This window comes from Pogoniulus pusillus, chromosome 22 (assembly GCF_015220805.1).
Source record: "Pogoniulus pusillus isolate bPogPus1 chromosome 22, bPogPus1.pri, whole genome shotgun sequence".
NCBI classification, from domain to species: domain Eukaryota; kingdom Metazoa; phylum Chordata; class Aves; order Piciformes; family Lybiidae; genus Pogoniulus; species Pogoniulus pusillus.
The window spans coordinates 22,472,177-22,489,275 of record NC_087285.1 but is presented as its reverse complement, the minus strand read 5'-3'; the positions used below and the strand labels follow the sequence as shown (position 1 = coordinate 22,489,275).

The window sequence follows — 17,099 nt, the reverse complement described above, 5'->3', positions numbered from 1 at the left end:
CAGAGCACAGTGTGACAGAGCCCTGGCTCCTGTGGCAGGGTCCTGGGGAGCACTGAGCCCCCATGTATGGGGCTGCATGCACGAGTGTGTCCTATTCAGGTCAGAAGGCATCCGGAGATGGCTCAGCAGGGCTTCCCGAGGACAGCTGGCTTTGGGTGCCCCAGAGGATCTCCTGTGCTGGATGCACTTCTGCTCTCAAAGGTTTTCCCTCCTGCTCTGGTCTCATGCAGCAGAATAAAGAGCAGGGCCAAGAAGGAATGAAACCTCAGCATCACCAGCCCAGAGAGAAGGGATGGCAGCTGCTTGCTCTCCCCACACCCTGTCCTTACCCGTGGCACCCAGCTGCATGGAGAGAGAGGCTGCAGGAGGGCTGGGGACCCAAGGGAGCATGGAGTCTGGTCCTGCTTTGTAGGGAGCACCTGGCACTTGCAGCACATGGAAACCATGATGGGTTAAGGTCAGCCTGGCTCCAGAGGATGGCTGAAGTGGCAGCAGGGATGTCCCGAGGTGGGCGCTGGACCGGTCTGGAGGTGAGTGGGAATGGGAAGCCCAGCAACGAGCACTCCTCAGCTGTGCGGAGGTCCTGTCACCTCCAGCCTCCGAGTTCATGGCTCAGAGCCATCCCTCGTTTAGTCCCAGTGAATTACTGTGCCCCAGGAAGCCAACCTTCCTGAGGCTTTTGTGGAAGCCAAGGGCTCAAATTGAGCTGGAGCTTGGGGAAGCTGTTCCCCTTGTTAAAGTAAATGTATTAGTTTAATACGTACCAGGAGAGGACAGAGAGTGCTCCTTGTTAAATGTTTACCAGTCAGACCCTGCTGAGGACATACTTGCAGCAATTCAGCTTTAGTGATTTCCTTCCATTGTGGTCTCAGTCTCCAGCATCGCTGGGAAACCGCCCAGCAGGGCCAGGAGAGCTGGTGGCAGACCCAAGCCCTAGTCAGCAGACCCATGGCTGGAACAGCCACCTCGCTTCCAGGACACTGTTGGGCCTCAGTGGGTCCCCAGATCCACCTTGCAGCCTCCACTGGGATGCTGGCACCGACCTGGAGCAGGGAAGCGAGCAGCCTTGTTTCTGCAGGGGAGCAAAGTGCAGGAGAGATGCCCAGCAGCCAGGAACAAAGAAACCAAAGGGTGATGAGCACAGGTACAAAACATTGCTCAGTGCCTTACCTGTCCTGGCAGCCCCTGGGGGCATCCCAACAGCTTCCCAGGCACAGCACAGGGGGCTTTAGCAAGGAGCAGAACTCGTATGGGTGCTGAGCCCCTCAGGGGTGTGCATCTTTGAAAAGAGCGCAAACTGAGCCCCAGCTTCATCTGCCTCAGCTCCCTGCGGCTGCCTGGCGGTGGGGGTAAGCCACGTCCCAGTAAGCCGCTGGAGTGGTGGATTTCCTGAGGCAGCCACTCTGCTTAAAGGACATTTGGTACTTGTGCTATTTGCATGCAGATAGCCAAATCTGTCCACATTTACATGGGCAATTCCATTGTCATTTAGAGGTTTGAACTCCAGCAGTGCCTGAGGGTTCCACATCTCTTAGCACCAACACTTTTCTTGTTTGCTACCAAGCTAAATTCAGATTATTTCTGGGTTTGGTGACTCCTTGGTAACTTTATCCCTTCTTCTTAAACCCTCTGAAGCTCTCTACAATAAAATGGAAGTCCTAGGAAATATGGGAAATCTCTGAAGATCATAGAATGGGAGGGGTTGGAAGGGACCTCCAGAGGTCATAGAGCCCAACCCTTCCCTGCCAAAGCAAGATCAGCTAGGGCAGGTCACACAGGAACATCTCCAGGTGGGTCTTGAAAGTCTCCAGAACAGCAGGCTCCACAGCTTCTCTGGACAGTCTGTTCCAGTGCTCCCAGCACCCGCACAGGAAAGTTTCCCCTCATATTGAAGTGGAACTTCTGGGTTCCAGTTTGTGCCTTCTGCTCCTCATCGTATCACAGGACACCACTGCAAAGCGCCTGGCCCCCTCTTCTTGCCACCCACCCTTCAGAGAGTGATAAACATCCATGAGATGCTCTCTCAGCCTTCTCTTCTCCAGACTGAGCAGCCCCAGGTCTCAGCCTCTCCCCCTCAGACTGATGCTCCAGTCCCTTCAGCACCCTTATAGCCTCTCCCCAGCAGTTCGCTGGCCCTCTGGAGCGGGGGAGCCCGGAGCTGGAGGTGGCACTGCAGATGTGGCCGCGCTGGGGCAGAGCAGAGGGGCGGCAGAAGCTGCGGTGGCCTCTTGGCCACACTCTGCTCGGGACTCGCCGCTGCTCACTCCTGCCCCGCGCAGTGTGCTTCGCATGGCAGGACTCTGCTAACAGCCTTAAAGGAAAACAGATGCTGCAGGTCTGCGACCACAACTCTGCATGTTCCAGGAGACATCAAGTGCTGCAAGTAAACAAGGAGCCCTGCTTCAGCAGAGCTCTTAAGCAGACACTTAACTTGAAGCATGCACTTAGAGGGGCTTCAGCAGGCGCTAACATATGTTCTGCTATATAAGGAGGGACTTAAGTACCTACTTACAGTTAAGCTTGTGCTTAAGTGCTTCGTTGAATCAGGGCCAATCCTTCAGCTCACCCTCCAGTCTCCCTAACGTTAACTGTGCCTGACATCCAGGAAATTCGAACAGGGGCTGCTGGATTCACCTCCCTGCCTTTCTTTTCCCTTCAGATGGTGGCTGTGTCTCTCTTGCAGCACAGCTGAAACACTTTGGGTGGCAGGTCTGGCTATCCCATGGACCTTTGTGCCCCCATCACTCATGGGAGCACAGAATCACCTGGCTGGAAAAGACCTGAAGATCATCAAGTCCAACCATATCCTGACATCTGCCTGTACACAGCTCTTAGCCTGTGTCCCTGTGCTCCTCATCCAGACATCTTTTGAACAGCTCCAGGAATGGGAACTCCAACACTTCCCCAGGCAGCCAGGACAGTGATGGGGTCACCATTCCCCACCCCTTGGCAGCCTTGTGCCACGGTGCCTGTGGAGCTGTGGAGAGACTCAGAAACAGTTGAGCTTGTAAGTCCTAAGCGGTCCCTTGTGCCTTTGCTTTCAGAGTGGTTTGTCGTTGTTCTGGAGGTTTCTTGGGTCGGTTTTAACCAAGATCTGTCTCCATAATGTTTTGTGTGTCCATAAGAGACACTGGCTCTCTTTATGCTTCTGTTCAGCTGGTTGTGAATTTCAGTTTGGGGTTTTTTTTTTCAGTCCTGAGCCCCAAGAGTTGCACTGTGCAACGGTTTAAGCTCCCTGGCCAACCTTTGTGTGCTACCACTTGATTTTTCCCATTGCAGCTTTCTCTCCTGTCACATCTCCCATCCACCAAGTTGTCTGTATCAGCAACATGAATGGGAAAGACCTTAGAGCCTTCACAGGCTGCTGGTCACCTCCTGAACCAGCCTGGATGCTCTGAGGTGGCATCCAGTTCACCTGAGATTCATCTTCTTAGGTGTAGGTCACCTTCATTTCAGACCAAAGTTACGGAGGGTGGAGGTCTTCCCGCTCTGCTCATGGTTCTGGCCCTCTGAATCAGCATCCCTGGAAACCCTGAAGCTCAGCTGTCAATCTTTTCCACAGCTTAGGATCAAATTGTCATAATTTGTTGGGGGTTATTTGCAGAAAACCAAACAGATCTTGTTTCATGAGCCAGGGAGAGCTCAAGGCAAGTGGAAACCAAAGCTGGTGCCTCCAGCCCCTAATCACACGAGGCAAATCCTGACCCAAACATCTCCAAAGACTTCCTGGTCTGTATCTGAAATCCTGCCCTTCTTGCAATCAGAGGGCACTTGTGCACTTGTTTCAGTGGGGCCAGAGCTGCTTTCTCCTTGGGATCTTATTTCTGGGCAGTTTGCAAACTGCAAGTATGATAGAAGCACTCTGGAAGAGAGCAGCCTGCTGGACAGCAAACCTGCTGCCATTCCCAGCCCCCAGCTTTCTGTAATGCCACTTTTCCATCCAGAAAGTCAGGACTGCAGTGGCACAGGCACTGCTAGAGAGAAGACTGCGTTTTGCCAGTCAAAGCCAGGAGTGATGAGCCTCAGGCCTTCAGCTAGCTGTGTCCCAGGGAGCCTCATCTAGATACTATACTAAGTGTTCATGAATAAAAATATGAACAAGAACCTCAAGGACCAGCTCTTTGCAGCTGGCAGCATCCAAGTTCCAGTTATTTTTGTCTTGGAAAATAAAGACAAAGCCCTAGCAGAAGGAAAGGAATGTGAGTTTGCAGCAGTTGGGTACCTGGAAGGCTGCAGGCTGGAGCACACACTCCTGATTTATGGGGTACTTGTTAAAACCACTTGTTCTTGTCATAACAAAGCAGATCGAAGTGAAGCTGGGTAGAAGGTCTCCTTCTAGTTGTCACTTCATCATGGCTTCTTACCCTGTCTTAGGTTCTGGGGGTTTACAGTTGTATAAAACTTAATGAATCAGTATACTTCAGATTTCCTTCCTAATGCAGATGGCTTCAATTAACTGCTCTGGTTGCTTATTTAAGCCTTTTCATTAAATTGCTTCACTCTATGTTCCTGCAGTTGAAGGGGAGCATGGTGGGGCTGATGCCATCTGCCACCACGGGTTCAGCAGGACCTTTTTCCTTTGTTCAGCCTCATTCTCTTTCATTAGAAGAGACCCTCCTGCCCCCTGTCCCACAGCCTTACTGCCTTCTCGTCCTCTGACCGTGCGGAGTAGAAGCTTGCTTCATGTATGGCATGTTTCAAGGCTCTCTTTTACAAGATCAGGTTGTGTTTTGCTCCCCCTTCTCTCCCCCTGCTTCCAGATTGTTTTTTGCCCCAGCTTGTGAATACATAATTGTTGCTGCTGCAATAGCTCACAGCTCTGGCTGCCTGGCTCTGCAGAGTGGGGGTTTGCTTCGGCTGACACAGCCGGGCAGGCGACAGGCTCAGCCCAGACGGCAAGGACAAGGGAGGAGAGGCTTTACCCTTGTTTTTAAGGAATAGCTGATCCTACACATCTCACCAAACCTGCCTAAAGGTCCTTCTCACGGCAGGGGTTGGCCTCCTTGCCAGTGTCCCTGCTTCATTTTTGGATCTGGTGCTGTTAGGACTTCCCATGCTGTCCTCCCCCCCCAACACAGAGGCAATGTTTTATTACATCCCTTCCTTTGGCTTTATCCTGTCCCTTCCAGCTGCCTCTTGCCAGTGCTAGTGCTGACCATGTGCAGCCCTGTGCTTCTCAAAGGGCTGGCAGTGCCAAGGGGATGCTGCTAGCATCCTTCTGAAGCACCCTGCCCGTCCCGGCGGATGCCCGCAAGGCCTGGCGCCGCCTCGCCCCCGTTTTACGAACTGGATTAACTCTGCAGCTTGGCTGGGGAGGCAATCTGCGCCCTGCCGCACGCTGCGGCTGCTTCACAGGCAGCGCTCGCAGGAAAAAGACACCTCCTGAAGAACATAACAGGAGGAAAACCTTCACCCTGGAGGACTGGAGCAGCGGCTGGGAGTTGATTTGGAGATGCAGCTATCTGCCGTCCCTGCGTTAGGAAGCAGAGAGACGTGAGAGCTCCTGGAGCAAACTGCTGTTCTGCAGTACAATCTGAGGCGGAAATCGCCCTGGTGTTTATCAGTTTCTGCTCCCTGCTACAGGCATTTCATGTCAGGGAAGACGCAGAGAGAACAAATATCTTGCCCTAAAGGTACACGGTGGCAGGGACAGCAAAAGAAAGGCTTTTAAGCATTGCTTGCAAGAGCTTGCGTAAGCAGCTCTTTTGGTGAGGGGATCACAGCCCCTTCTCCTCCCAGAGTCTAAGGAAACTACTGTGGAGGAACAGATGATGATGTCCAACCCTCATGCAGCCTGTGCCCCTTTTTGCAGGAGAGTTTCAGTTGGTGGAGGAATGCATCAGACCAAATAGCTCCAAGAGAGGAAAACGAAAAAGAGCAGAAGAAAGAGGGGAAATGAAGAAAGGAAAAGAGAAAAGGAAAGAATCAGACCCTCCAAACCTTTCCTTTTTCCAGTAAAGTCAAGAAAATAAATAAGAAAATAATAATTATGAAAAAGCAGGATGTGGGAAAATCCATTTCAACTGGAAGGAAAAGCATTCCCCACACACCTGAGTGATGAGAGGTTTTTTTCTCCCTTCTGTTCAAAAAGCTCTTCTAATTTCAGTTTTTCTCCATGCAAAATGCAGTAAAGATACAAAGATTCTGCAGCCATTGCTGAGCTGACAAATTGAACTTTAGGGAGAGAACAAAACAAGTGTGAGGTGGGAGAACATCAGCTTGGACCCTCAGCTGCATTCCAGTGCTCCCCCTGCCCTCTCTGCTTGATGCCTGCTGAGCACGGGGACCCCAGCCCCTGCTGACAGCCTTCCAAGCGGCAGGGACCTGCATGCAAACCCAGCAGCTCACCAGGACCCTAAGGAGTCACCTGGAAAAAAACAAACTCGTGCGGAGGAGGCTTTCGGAGAGAGCTTGGCAATGCTGCCAGCTCCAGCCTCTCTCTGGTGCCTTTTTTTCTTGAGGTGAGGCATAAAATAAATTGAAGCTGCTGGCTGTGGTAAACATTCTCTCCAAACATGCCTGTTCTTGATACCCCAAACGCAGATAGGCAACTGTGGGAGAAAATGGAGAAAGGATAGGAAAAGAAAGAAAAGAAGAGAAAAAAAGAAGAGCAGAGGAGAGAGAGAAAGTCCCGACGCTTCCAAGACACTAAAAATAGACTCTGATCACTTACCAAATGGTAAAATGAAAATGATTTGCTTTGAATAGTCTCCAGAAAGGCTCAGATACAATGTCTTGTGGAGCAAAATTGAATCAGTTGAAAGTGCAGACGCTAGCTCAGCCTAATCCCTCCCAGCTGCTTTGCTTTGCTTTTTTCCAACAAGCAGCCCCTAAAAGTCATCTCCCTAATCCTGCAAACTGAAATTCAATCTTGGGTTTTTTTTTTTAAATCAAGTTTCAAGCCTGGGGCTTGCAGGGTGGGGGAAGAGGAGGAGGCAGGGCTTTGGGGTTGCCTCCTTTCCCTCGCCCATGCTGCCGTAAACACAGCCTTGAGTTCAAGGAAAAGCTTTAGACTGCAATTCTCTTGGCTTGAGCCAAACACACAAATGTGATGCCTTTAAAGCCCCCTCCAGCAGATACAGATAGCTTTGAGATGCTCTCTAAATGGCTGTCTGGTGGCTGCCTTTTTTGTTGTTGATTGGGGGCCCAAGGAGACCTTGTCTCTGGGTTGGGTTTTCCTTTCTTTTCTTTTTCTTCCCCAGTGTCTGCTTTATCAGTGCCTTTGGGTTGGGCATTTACCTAATGCAAGAGCAAGACAAACAATTTCACACAGAGGGGGGTGGCTGTGGCCAGCAGGGCACGCACAGGCTCTGCTATCTCAGGGAATATCCAGAGGTATTTATGACACTTTCCCAAGGGTTTCCCAACTCCTGCCCTCTTCTCCCCGCCCTGCTCCTGCCGCCTGTGTGACTTCCAAGGACTCAGAAAAAGGCTCCCGGGGCGTCCTGGTCCTCATCTCTCTCTCTGTGGCATCTGGGAATGGATCTCCATACACTTCCAGACTTGCCTGGTCGGTCTTTGGCACCCGACAGTTCGCTGGTCCCCAAATTCCTTTAGCATCAGGTGAGAATTTGGTTTGATTTGGGAGAGTAATTGAGAAGAGATAAAAGAGCAGCAGAGCACTCAAACTGAAGTCTCATAGCTCAGCATCCTGATAATCCAGATTCCTGGATCTGAACGCTTCCAAGCTCAGGGCTTCAAAAGTTTTCCCCCTTCAGTCACATGAGGCTCTTGTTTGAACCCAGAGGCCAGAATCTGAGCAGGAAGAAGAAAGATGGTGAAGAAAGAGGAGGGAGAATCTGTTGTACAGTCCAGCCAGCCCCTAGGAACAGCTGCAGGTATGGGTTTGCCTGGCAGGGGAGGGGTCAGAGTACAGGAAAAAAAAAGAAAAGAAAATAAATTTAAAAGGAGAAAGTGGAAAGCTCAGGTGGGAACTTCTGATATCATTTCTCTTACCCTGATGTGTATGATGACAAGGATCTACCTGCAGAGCACCACTGGAGCTGCCACACCTCTGTGGGCATTCCAAGTTGGGAACTGGTCCCGTACCAGGACAATCTCACGTCTCACAGGTGCAGAGATGATTATTTTATCTTTTCCCATCATCCACTTTTATCTTGTTGGGGTTCTGGTCTTGACCTCCTTGCCATGCCAGGAGCAAACTTCTGCTTGCTTGCAGCTGGCTGTTATTGCTGCTTTGAGAGCCATGGGGTTCCACAGCTTTGATCAGACAACATCCACCTTGCTGTCTGTGTCCCTGTCCCCACCAGCCTGGGTCACTGGGAGTGATTAAAGCATTGTTACTGGAGTTACTCAGAAGGGAATTGCCTCTTGTATAAGGAGGGCCAGCAGACTGCACACTGGAGCTAAACAGTCACTGGAACTGAGCCAACTGGTGCTGGTTGCTGACTTCTGTAGTGAAAACTGGTGGGCAGTTTAGATAATCATCCAGAAACCACTGAGTAGAGACACAGAGGTACACAGGGCCAGGTTGGAATGATTGGCATAATGCGACATCTACAGGGGCTGTGCAGAGGATGGATCATTTGATATTCAGACAGAAGAAGGCATGAGGAAAGGAAATCATCTGTATTTGACACTGACTGGATGTCCTGGCCAGGGCTTGGTGCAGTAAGTGTGGTCTTGTGGACATCACGATCAGTAAAACAGATGTGGGATGTGTTGTGTAGAGCAAGTCCCACCTGGGTGGGTGGAAATGCTGTGTAGAAGCTGGGTGATGGAGACAGGGGTAAAGTGGTTGATGGGCTGCAGTAGTGAACCCATGGGATAAAGATGGAGACAGAAGAAGTATTGTCTGGACTGGACATAAAATAGAGATGTTTGAAAATGGAATGGGGGAGGAGAGGAAAGGAGAGGAGAGGATCAGTTTGTTAAATGGTGTGGAGAGAGATCTGATTGGGCAGGTAAAGTGACTGCTAGGTGGCTGGGGAGTTAAGCAGAGTAAATGTAAGGTGGGTAGATTATGGAGATGAGGGCTATCACAGGGAGCTATGGTAAGTGTGCATCTGTAATAGTTAGCCAGTAGATAAGTGCAGAGAGAATAGAAAACTGAGTGGGACATCTGGAGACATGAACTGATACCTGTGCCACTTAATATGTTTAGGTAAAGAGATAGGTAGAGATAGTCTGAGCTACATACATTAAACAAAGAGACACGAGCAGCAGTGGCACTAAGAGGTCTAGAATAGGAAAATGGATGTCAGGAGGAAGAGGTGATCTGCTAGAAACACTGTGAATATTCTGGGGTCAGAAATCGGATGGGTGGGTGGATGAGGAGCTGGGTCTGTATGTACCAACTGAAGAGATTATTAACTGAGCTTGTGCTGGCTAGGAAGATTGACTAGATAAAGCTGGAGAGAGCAGACTGATAAAGGCCAAAAGAGAAAGAGATTAGGTTGAGGTGGGTAGGTTTACAGGAGACGGGACATGTGTTGTCTGGGTAAAGGGACAGAAAGATGGCTGGAATAAATACATTACTGATAGAGCCCTAAAGTAGGAGCTGCTCATGTGAGTGGGGAATTGATTATGGGCACCGTGGCTAGCAGGAGGAACAGACAAATGAACAGTAAGAGAGTTAATAGAGCAATAGGTGAGCAACACCCATAGAGAGGGCATCTGGTCACTGGCAGAGGCAGAGAAGTGTGAAAAAGGTGAGCTACGAGACACAGATGAGCAGAAGAAGTTCTGAATAGATGTGTGCCAAAAAAAAAAAAGGTAAAGAGCACAGGTGGGAGAGGAAAGTAGATATGGAGAAAACCAAAACCAAGCACTCACAGAAAAGTCAGATAGAGCAGGCAAGGACTGAACAGATGATGTATAAAATTCATGCAGAATAAAGAGATTATGCTGAAAAAAAAATGAGCTTGGAACAATTAGCGAGCTAACAGGTTGGACTAGGTGCTGGGTGGGTAAAGAGGCAGAGGAGCATTCATGAGCTGGGAGTGCTGAGAAATTAGCCTGATGATCAAGCACGAATTAGAGAGATGTTAAATGGAGGAGTAAATCCTGGACAGGATGATTGATGGAGAAGGATGTGGGTGCACATGCAGATGAGTGGGCACCAGGAAACTCGTCAGAGTGAGCAGAGAGATGAATATGGATGGAACGAGGAGGGAGATGGAAATACATCATTCACCATGAGCTATGGAAATCCAGAGAGATTAATTAACATTTGCATCAGGCTAATCAAGTAGGTAAGTAGTCCAAGCATTAGCTTAATGAGTATGTATAAAAAAGACTGGAAAAAAAAAAGGTGGTTTATTGTGGCATTGGTTGCATTGATGTCTTAGTCATGACAGGCAAAAGCAGGAGTGGTGAATGCATTAATGCTGTAAGAAAGGACAGGAGTGATTAGTAGATGCGAGATAGACCAGATGTGTGAGACACGGATGTATGCAAAATAGGCAAGGAGGTCAGGGAAATGAGAATGCATGGGGAAAAGGGATTGCTAAATGTTATGAAACTCAGCTGTAAACACCTGCAGGGGTGTGTGGGAGAGAAAGGAGGTGATCTGCAGTCATAAGAGGGACAGAAAGAGAACAGATTGATTTGCACAAGAAATAAGCGTGGAGAAATGACACGACGGAGGCTGAGATGTGACTCCCAAACCCATTCTAGAGCCAACCCTATTCTAAATCCTGATGCAAACCCAACTCTAAGCTTAGAACTTATCCTAATGCAACACTGAGCCAGCCCCAACCCAAGAGCAGCGGAACATAGCCCCTAAATCTCCTCACCTAATACCTGACCCCAACACAAGCTGAGATCTGCCTCTCACCCTGACACTGACCATACAACCCTATCCTAAACCTAGCTGAGGCTTCATTCTAGCCCAGCCACAACCAAAACACAATCCTACATGCTGAAGCAGCCCTATTCCTAACTAAACCAATCTCAACCCAACCCTGACCCTACCTCTTAAGCAAGAAGCCTTAACTCTTATCTCTGACTTCATCTTACCTTGCACCTCAGAGGAGCAGTTAGAAATGCATGATAGGTTTGCTTTTAGCTGACACTAGACAGCGTTAAAAGTGAGAAGATTAGGCACATATGTCAGAGCTGGAGCTGCCAGGGCCCTGTGTGATGTGGTGTTCAGTGGCGCTGGGAGGGTTGGCTAAATGAGTGGCTGTAAGATAGAGTGGAACAGATTCAAGGTCTGTGTGTCAAACATCTATAGCAGGGAACTCGTGTGTGCAAGTACTTTAAAAATTCAGTCATGATCTCAGATCAGAGATCAGGGAGACGAAGACTGCAGAACAGAGTGACACATGCAACCAGTGGCAAAATCACAGCCAGGTAGGCTTGAGGTAGGAGACCTTTGTGTGAGATAGAGGAGGAGCGAGGGAGGAGGAAACGGGAGGTGCGTGAGCTGGGGAGTGAGTAGGAATGTGTGCTGTCAGAGCTTGGTGGGGTGGATGGAGAGGACAGCTAATGAGGTGTGTTCAGGTGAGCAAAGTGGACAGGACTGTAGATTGGCAATTTCTGCTTATTTCAAGTTGTGACCTCTCCAGATGTGACCAGTGGAGGTACGAGCAGCTGCCTGCTGAGCTCCAGTCTGTGCAGCGCACACAGATGGTGCTCACTGCTCTCACTGAAGCCCTGGAAACGAGATGGGAGCCAGTGAGGGGAGCAGTCCCACGTCCATCAGGTGGGGCAGCATGGCTGGGGATATGGGGCAGACAGGCCAGTGTGGAACAGGTGGGAAGGGGTTGTGGGCTGGTGTGCTGAGAGCTGAAACGTGCAAAGCTGTTCATGGTGAGGGGATGAGCTTTCAGAGCACAGGATCCAGCCATTTTTGAGGTGCCAAACTAAGTTCAGTGCCACGACACTGGTCCATGGGACCACACAGGAGATCAGAAGAGAGGCCAAGAGCCCTCTCAGCAGACTCAGGGAGTGCAGGGTGACAGCTGCCACAAACAAGAACCAGCTTTCTTCCAGCTCCACCACTGACTTGTGGTATTTTGTCCTCCTCAGTGCAGGGAACAAGAACAAGCTGGTGACCTGGACAGAGCCCCATATGGGGTGTCTCAGCCCTGGTACCTGCTGTCCCCCATCTTACAGAGGATGCTCCTGAAAGCTGCTGACTTCTGCAGACCAGGGAGGGGAAGCTCCTGCCTCCTTTAGCTGGTTCCTGGGCAGGGAAGAGAGGGCTGGCCCCCAGCCTTCTCACCTGCCCTTCCAGATCTGCCTTCAAAGGTTCCAAGGCTCCTGTAAATGTTTAAAGAGCAGGGTCTTGCTTTGTGGGAGCAGAAGATTCAATTTAGGACCTGACTTTCATCAGGGCCTTATGAGAGCACCACTCTCTAAAATGTTTCAGCTTGCTTAGCTTTATGCTTCGTTTTAAGCACCTTTAGTGTGCTGACTCTAGCAGGGTGAGAGCAGAGCTGTGGTTATCCACGGGGCACAGCCTTGCACCCCCACAACCAGCTGCAGATCTCCAGCTGTCCTTCGTGGGACCAGGACTTCACCTCATGGCTGGAAGCATTTTACTGGGTAGTTTCCTTGTGTGCTTAAGTGTTTTCCTGAATTAGCTCTTAAATGAGTGAAGTCTCCTTCTAGACTTTGTGGGAAAAAAGGAGGCAAAGGAGGGAGTGGAGGCAGAATGGGAAATTCTGAGGGTGCTCAAGTGTTGAGAGCCAGCCTTTGGGATTTGGGATCTCAATTTGGAAAGGAATTTGGGTTCTCACAGTTTCACCCAGGCAGTTAGAGGAGCCTCAGAAGGAGCCAGAGCAGATACCTCTGATAGACACAGGCACTGGGTGCTTTCAAAGATCCCTGTGTACTTAGCTGTATCTTCAGACATCTAAATCCCTCTCAAAGTCTCACTCTTAGTGCCTAAATCCCAGGTGCCTAACTCACTTCTAGGAAAATCTCACACCAGGACTGATTCACTGAATCATTTCTTAAATCTGGTCCTCACTCACATAAGGCTTTTGAAAATCCCACTGCTAATCTCCTGTACCCAGGCATGTACCACTTTGGAGCCTGTAAAATAAATTACTTGACGCTCCTGGGGGACAGCAGCTACTTTGTCCCTCCTCGAACTAAGTCAGATTTTTCTTTCTTGCATATTAACACATCGATCTGGGGGAAGCTCTGAAGCTGCTGTGTGAGACTTCAGTGAGGAACCGGGCTCAAGCGCTGCTTTCCGCGTTGTTCTGGGGAGGCATCACTCCCCGCTGTGGCTTCCAGGTCTGTGGCAGCAGAGGTGTGGGGAGGAGATGGTTCTGGGCTGCTCGTTTGCATCGGCAGGGTTCGCCCGTGGGCTCAAGGCTTCCCGCAGCTCCACTGATCTCCTGGGAAGAGTTGTGAGCAAACGCGCTGCTCTCCGCACAGTTACCTGGGTCTTCCTGAGAAATCGCTTGGGTGAAGACAGGGGGGAAAACCCACCAACAAAATCAAACACACATGTTCTTTCATTTTCCCTTCCTTATTTCCTGTGGGAAGTTTTATTTGCCGGGGAGGGTTTTGGTGTGTCTTTTAGCAAACATTTGTGTGTGTGTGCGTGCGTGTGCTTCCTTCATCAGAGAAACGGGGATAAGCGAATTCTTGTTTTTCCTGTCAAAAAGCAATCTCAGAAGCAAAACCTGGCTGCCACTGAAAGGGGTTCGATAGGAAATCTGCCTGCAGCCCCTACTGCTTAATCATTTTGGCGCAGAGCATAGCCTGTAGCTTGTTAATCAGAGCAGCTTGCCTGCGCGGCTCGCACAATGGCGAGCTGCAGAGGAGGCTTGTGGCAGAGCTGTGGATTTTATTTTGCAGCTCTGTTAATTAAAACATATTTCACTTTGAAGGGGTTTTTTAACTGTTTTCCACAGGGGTGAGCAGAAAACTGTTCTCCTGGATAGATTAAAGGAGGACTATGAAGTATTTTTCTTAGAAGCAACGACTTCACTTAGCTTGGTGGGGAAAAAACTCAGCAAAAGCAAGATGTATTTTCTTATGTTTTATTTGCTCTCAGCCCTTGTGTATAGGCTGGTTTATGGGTCTGGATATCACGGCTGGTTTGATATTATCAAGATGCAATTTCACATACAAGTCAGCAGACTGGAGCAGAGAGGTTACTGCAGGTTCTAGTTTAATTGATGAAGTAATTTTTTACTTATACAAGGGTAAACTAAAATAATAGGGCCTGAAACTGGGCCATTGAAGTTAATGGCAAACCCTTCATAGCTTTCATATAAAGCCTGCACTTTTATTATCCCAGCCCCAGCCACTTTTGTTGCAAGTTTGCAGCAAAATGTTAGGGCATTCCAAAGTGTTATTTTTATTATACAAAGTCCCATTAAAATCAGGACTGAAGCATCCTATTAATTTAAATGGGACTTTGTATAGTTTGCTGTGTTCCAGGCCACAGATAAAGAAAAGTATGCAACGTGGAGTTAAACTGACCACAGCTTTTTATTAGCAGACATTTAATCTCCGACGAACGGCACAGTCTGAGGCACGAAGCCTTTGCGAACTTCATCTGGGCTGGTGCAATAGGAGCCTCCACCGTGGAGCAACTCCTGGGCTGGTCGCCTGGGACCTCTCAGGACTATATAACGTTCCCAAGCAAACCTCCAACCCAGGTAGGTATGCAAAGTGCTCCCCAGGCAGCTCCGCCTTGGAAATGCTAGAGCACACCCAGAACAAATGGAAAACTTGATTCAGCTCTTTCTCTGGCTCCAAGTATCTGCTCGCCTGACAAAGGCAAGGCTGCAGGCGGTGGGCAGGAGTCTGGCTCTGCAGCATCCGACAGAAGGCAGAGTCCCAAGGGGCTGGGACCATGCTAGGTTGAGAAGACGTAGCTTCAGAAATCCCTGTGAGCTGGAAATCGCTTGTGAAGAAATGCGCAAGGGTGAGGGATGGAAAACCATCGCCTCCGGTGTGCGGAAACACCCAGGCGCTGGCAACGGGAGCTGCAAGCAGAGTGCAAAGAGTGGTGGAAGGAGAGGTTTCATCCCTCTGGGGACTTTAGGGGCTAAGAGACCATTAAATGTCAGCCTCTTTGGGTACCCCCACCATAGGCACACACCTGGGCTCCTCCCTAAGGAAAATGATCATGGGCAGGACAGTCCCGAGATATGCATCAGACAGATCAGCCCCCCAGTAATGCAAGTTCTAACCATGGATGGGGAGACCTAAAGGCTTCTGAAAGCAGAACATCCATAACAGTGCATAGGAAAGGGGTAGAAGCTGATGTCTGCTCAGCGTCTCCTTGGAATTTTCCTTTCCCTGAGCCATGAATGTGTCAAGATACCCAAATTTCACCTAGCAGCAGTGGATCAGCTTTTCCTGGTACATTCACAGGGCAGAGGAACATTGGTGTGGCAGAAACCCAAGCAGGCTGTGTACCCTGGTCCCCAGCTGAATTTTAGGGGAATTCGGGATTCCAACAACAACTGGGTCTGTGCAGAACGGGCTGGCTAAATGTGAGTCACTGCTCTGATTCAGGACTAACAACGATACCTCCAGGAGCAGGAGAAAACGAACACCCAAGATCTAGGCTAAAATCCCAGCCGAGAACTGGCAAAACCCCTCCTGGGTGGGAACTGGAGGGAAAAAACAGTTGCTTTGCTGGTTTGGTGCACGTTGCTGTAGCTGTAAAAAGTGCTAAAGTAACCGAGGAGACTCAGATCCTCTTTGCATAGATCCCAGGCTAGTGCAAACCCACGGACACCCCCGTTTAGAGCTGCCAGAGACCGGCTCTGCGGGACTCCAGTGCCCCGCGCTGCCGCGGAAACTTCAAACGGCTCTGCGCAGAGATGGGACCCCCCCCACACCGAAGGAGGGACAGGGGACATCCGCGGCAAATAGCATGTTTGGGTGGCGGGAGGCGTCCCTGGTAGTGGAGGGGGAAAGCGGCTGCCTCTGGAGCAGGCACCGGTGAAAAGAATTTATTGATTCGTTGGCAGAATTGTGGAATTCTCCACCAAAAAAAGGAGTAATCATGATAGTAATGAAGCAGTAATTAACTAGCAATGAAATTGGAGTAGTTTGCTCTTGCAGCGGCTCTAGAGAAAAAGAAATAAATCGAACAAACTTTAAACTTTGGATTTCGGAGCACACGGAGTAAAAATTCACCTCAGCAAAAGAAGGACACAACGACCCAGAGGGAAAGAGCGGGCCCAGGGATGCGGCACAGCCGGGGGGTCCACAGGGTGCAGGGCTGACTCTTTCAGGAGTTAAAAAAACCCCAAACCCACAGCTCGAGGGGTTACTATTTGGAGAGAAGGCGAGAGGGACGGAGGGAAGCGGACAGAGCTGCCTCCCCAAACCCCGCTGCTTAACGGCGGCGGTAAAATCCGCCGGGAAATGAGATTGGGGGTGGGGGTGGGGTGGGGTGTTGGGCAGGGGGGGGGGCGGAAAAGGGGGGCAGTGCTGGAGGTGCCCCCCGGGGTGGCAGGGACAGAGCAACCCCCCTCCCCGGAAAATGTCCTTTCGCCCATCTCGGCCGATGGCTTCCGGCCAGTCTCTACCGGGATGCGGGGCAGGGGGAGCCGCGGGGTGACCGGGGAGAGAAGCGGAAGGGCCCTTCCCAAAGTGCCAGCACGGGGTAAGGTGAAGAAACTCGCTTCTCTTCTCCTTTAGGCGATCTGCGAAACTCAGCCAGAAAACAACATTACAAGTAGTTGTAGATTTCGTTTTGCGTTTGGGGCGTTTGTTTCTTTGTTTTCTTTGTTTTGTTCCGTTTTTATTTATTCCCATGCTCTTAAATTTGAAAATAGAAATCAAATCAAACCACAAAGCATAAGTTATAAAACAACATATATACTGCATCCTTATCCACAACAGCATAACTGAAACATCCAGCCGAACGTTCACCACAGGTGGGAAATACACTGGGGAAAAGAAGTAACTTTGTGCACCTTATCTTCATCATTTACAGGTAATACGTATCGACAAAATTAAGCAACAAATATGCCTGCAATTAAACTCCATCTGCTTTTTGTGTGCGTTTCCGTAAAGATCACACTCATCATTGCCATGGTTTGTTCTTCTTTGTTGTTGCTGTTCTTTTTTGGTTGGGTGGTGGTTCTTGTTTATTTTTTCGTCAGCAAGCATTCGTTAAAGTATCTACACTTACATAATAACAC

At 49.7% G+C, this 17,099-nt stretch overlaps 1 long non-coding RNA gene across 1 annotated transcript; it reads left to right on the top strand.

Moving 5' to 3' along the window:
• The first annotated feature begins 430 nt into the window (after window positions 1-430).
• On the top strand, window positions 431-16,871 carry LOC135185042 (uncharacterized). The gene is made up of 4 exons (XR_010306341.1): window positions 431-530; window positions 2,660-3,007; window positions 14,432-14,591; window positions 16,798-16,871. It is a non-coding gene; the product is annotated as an uncharacterized LOC135185042 (long non-coding RNA).
• The last annotated feature ends 228 nt before the right edge of the window (window positions 16,872-17,099 follow it).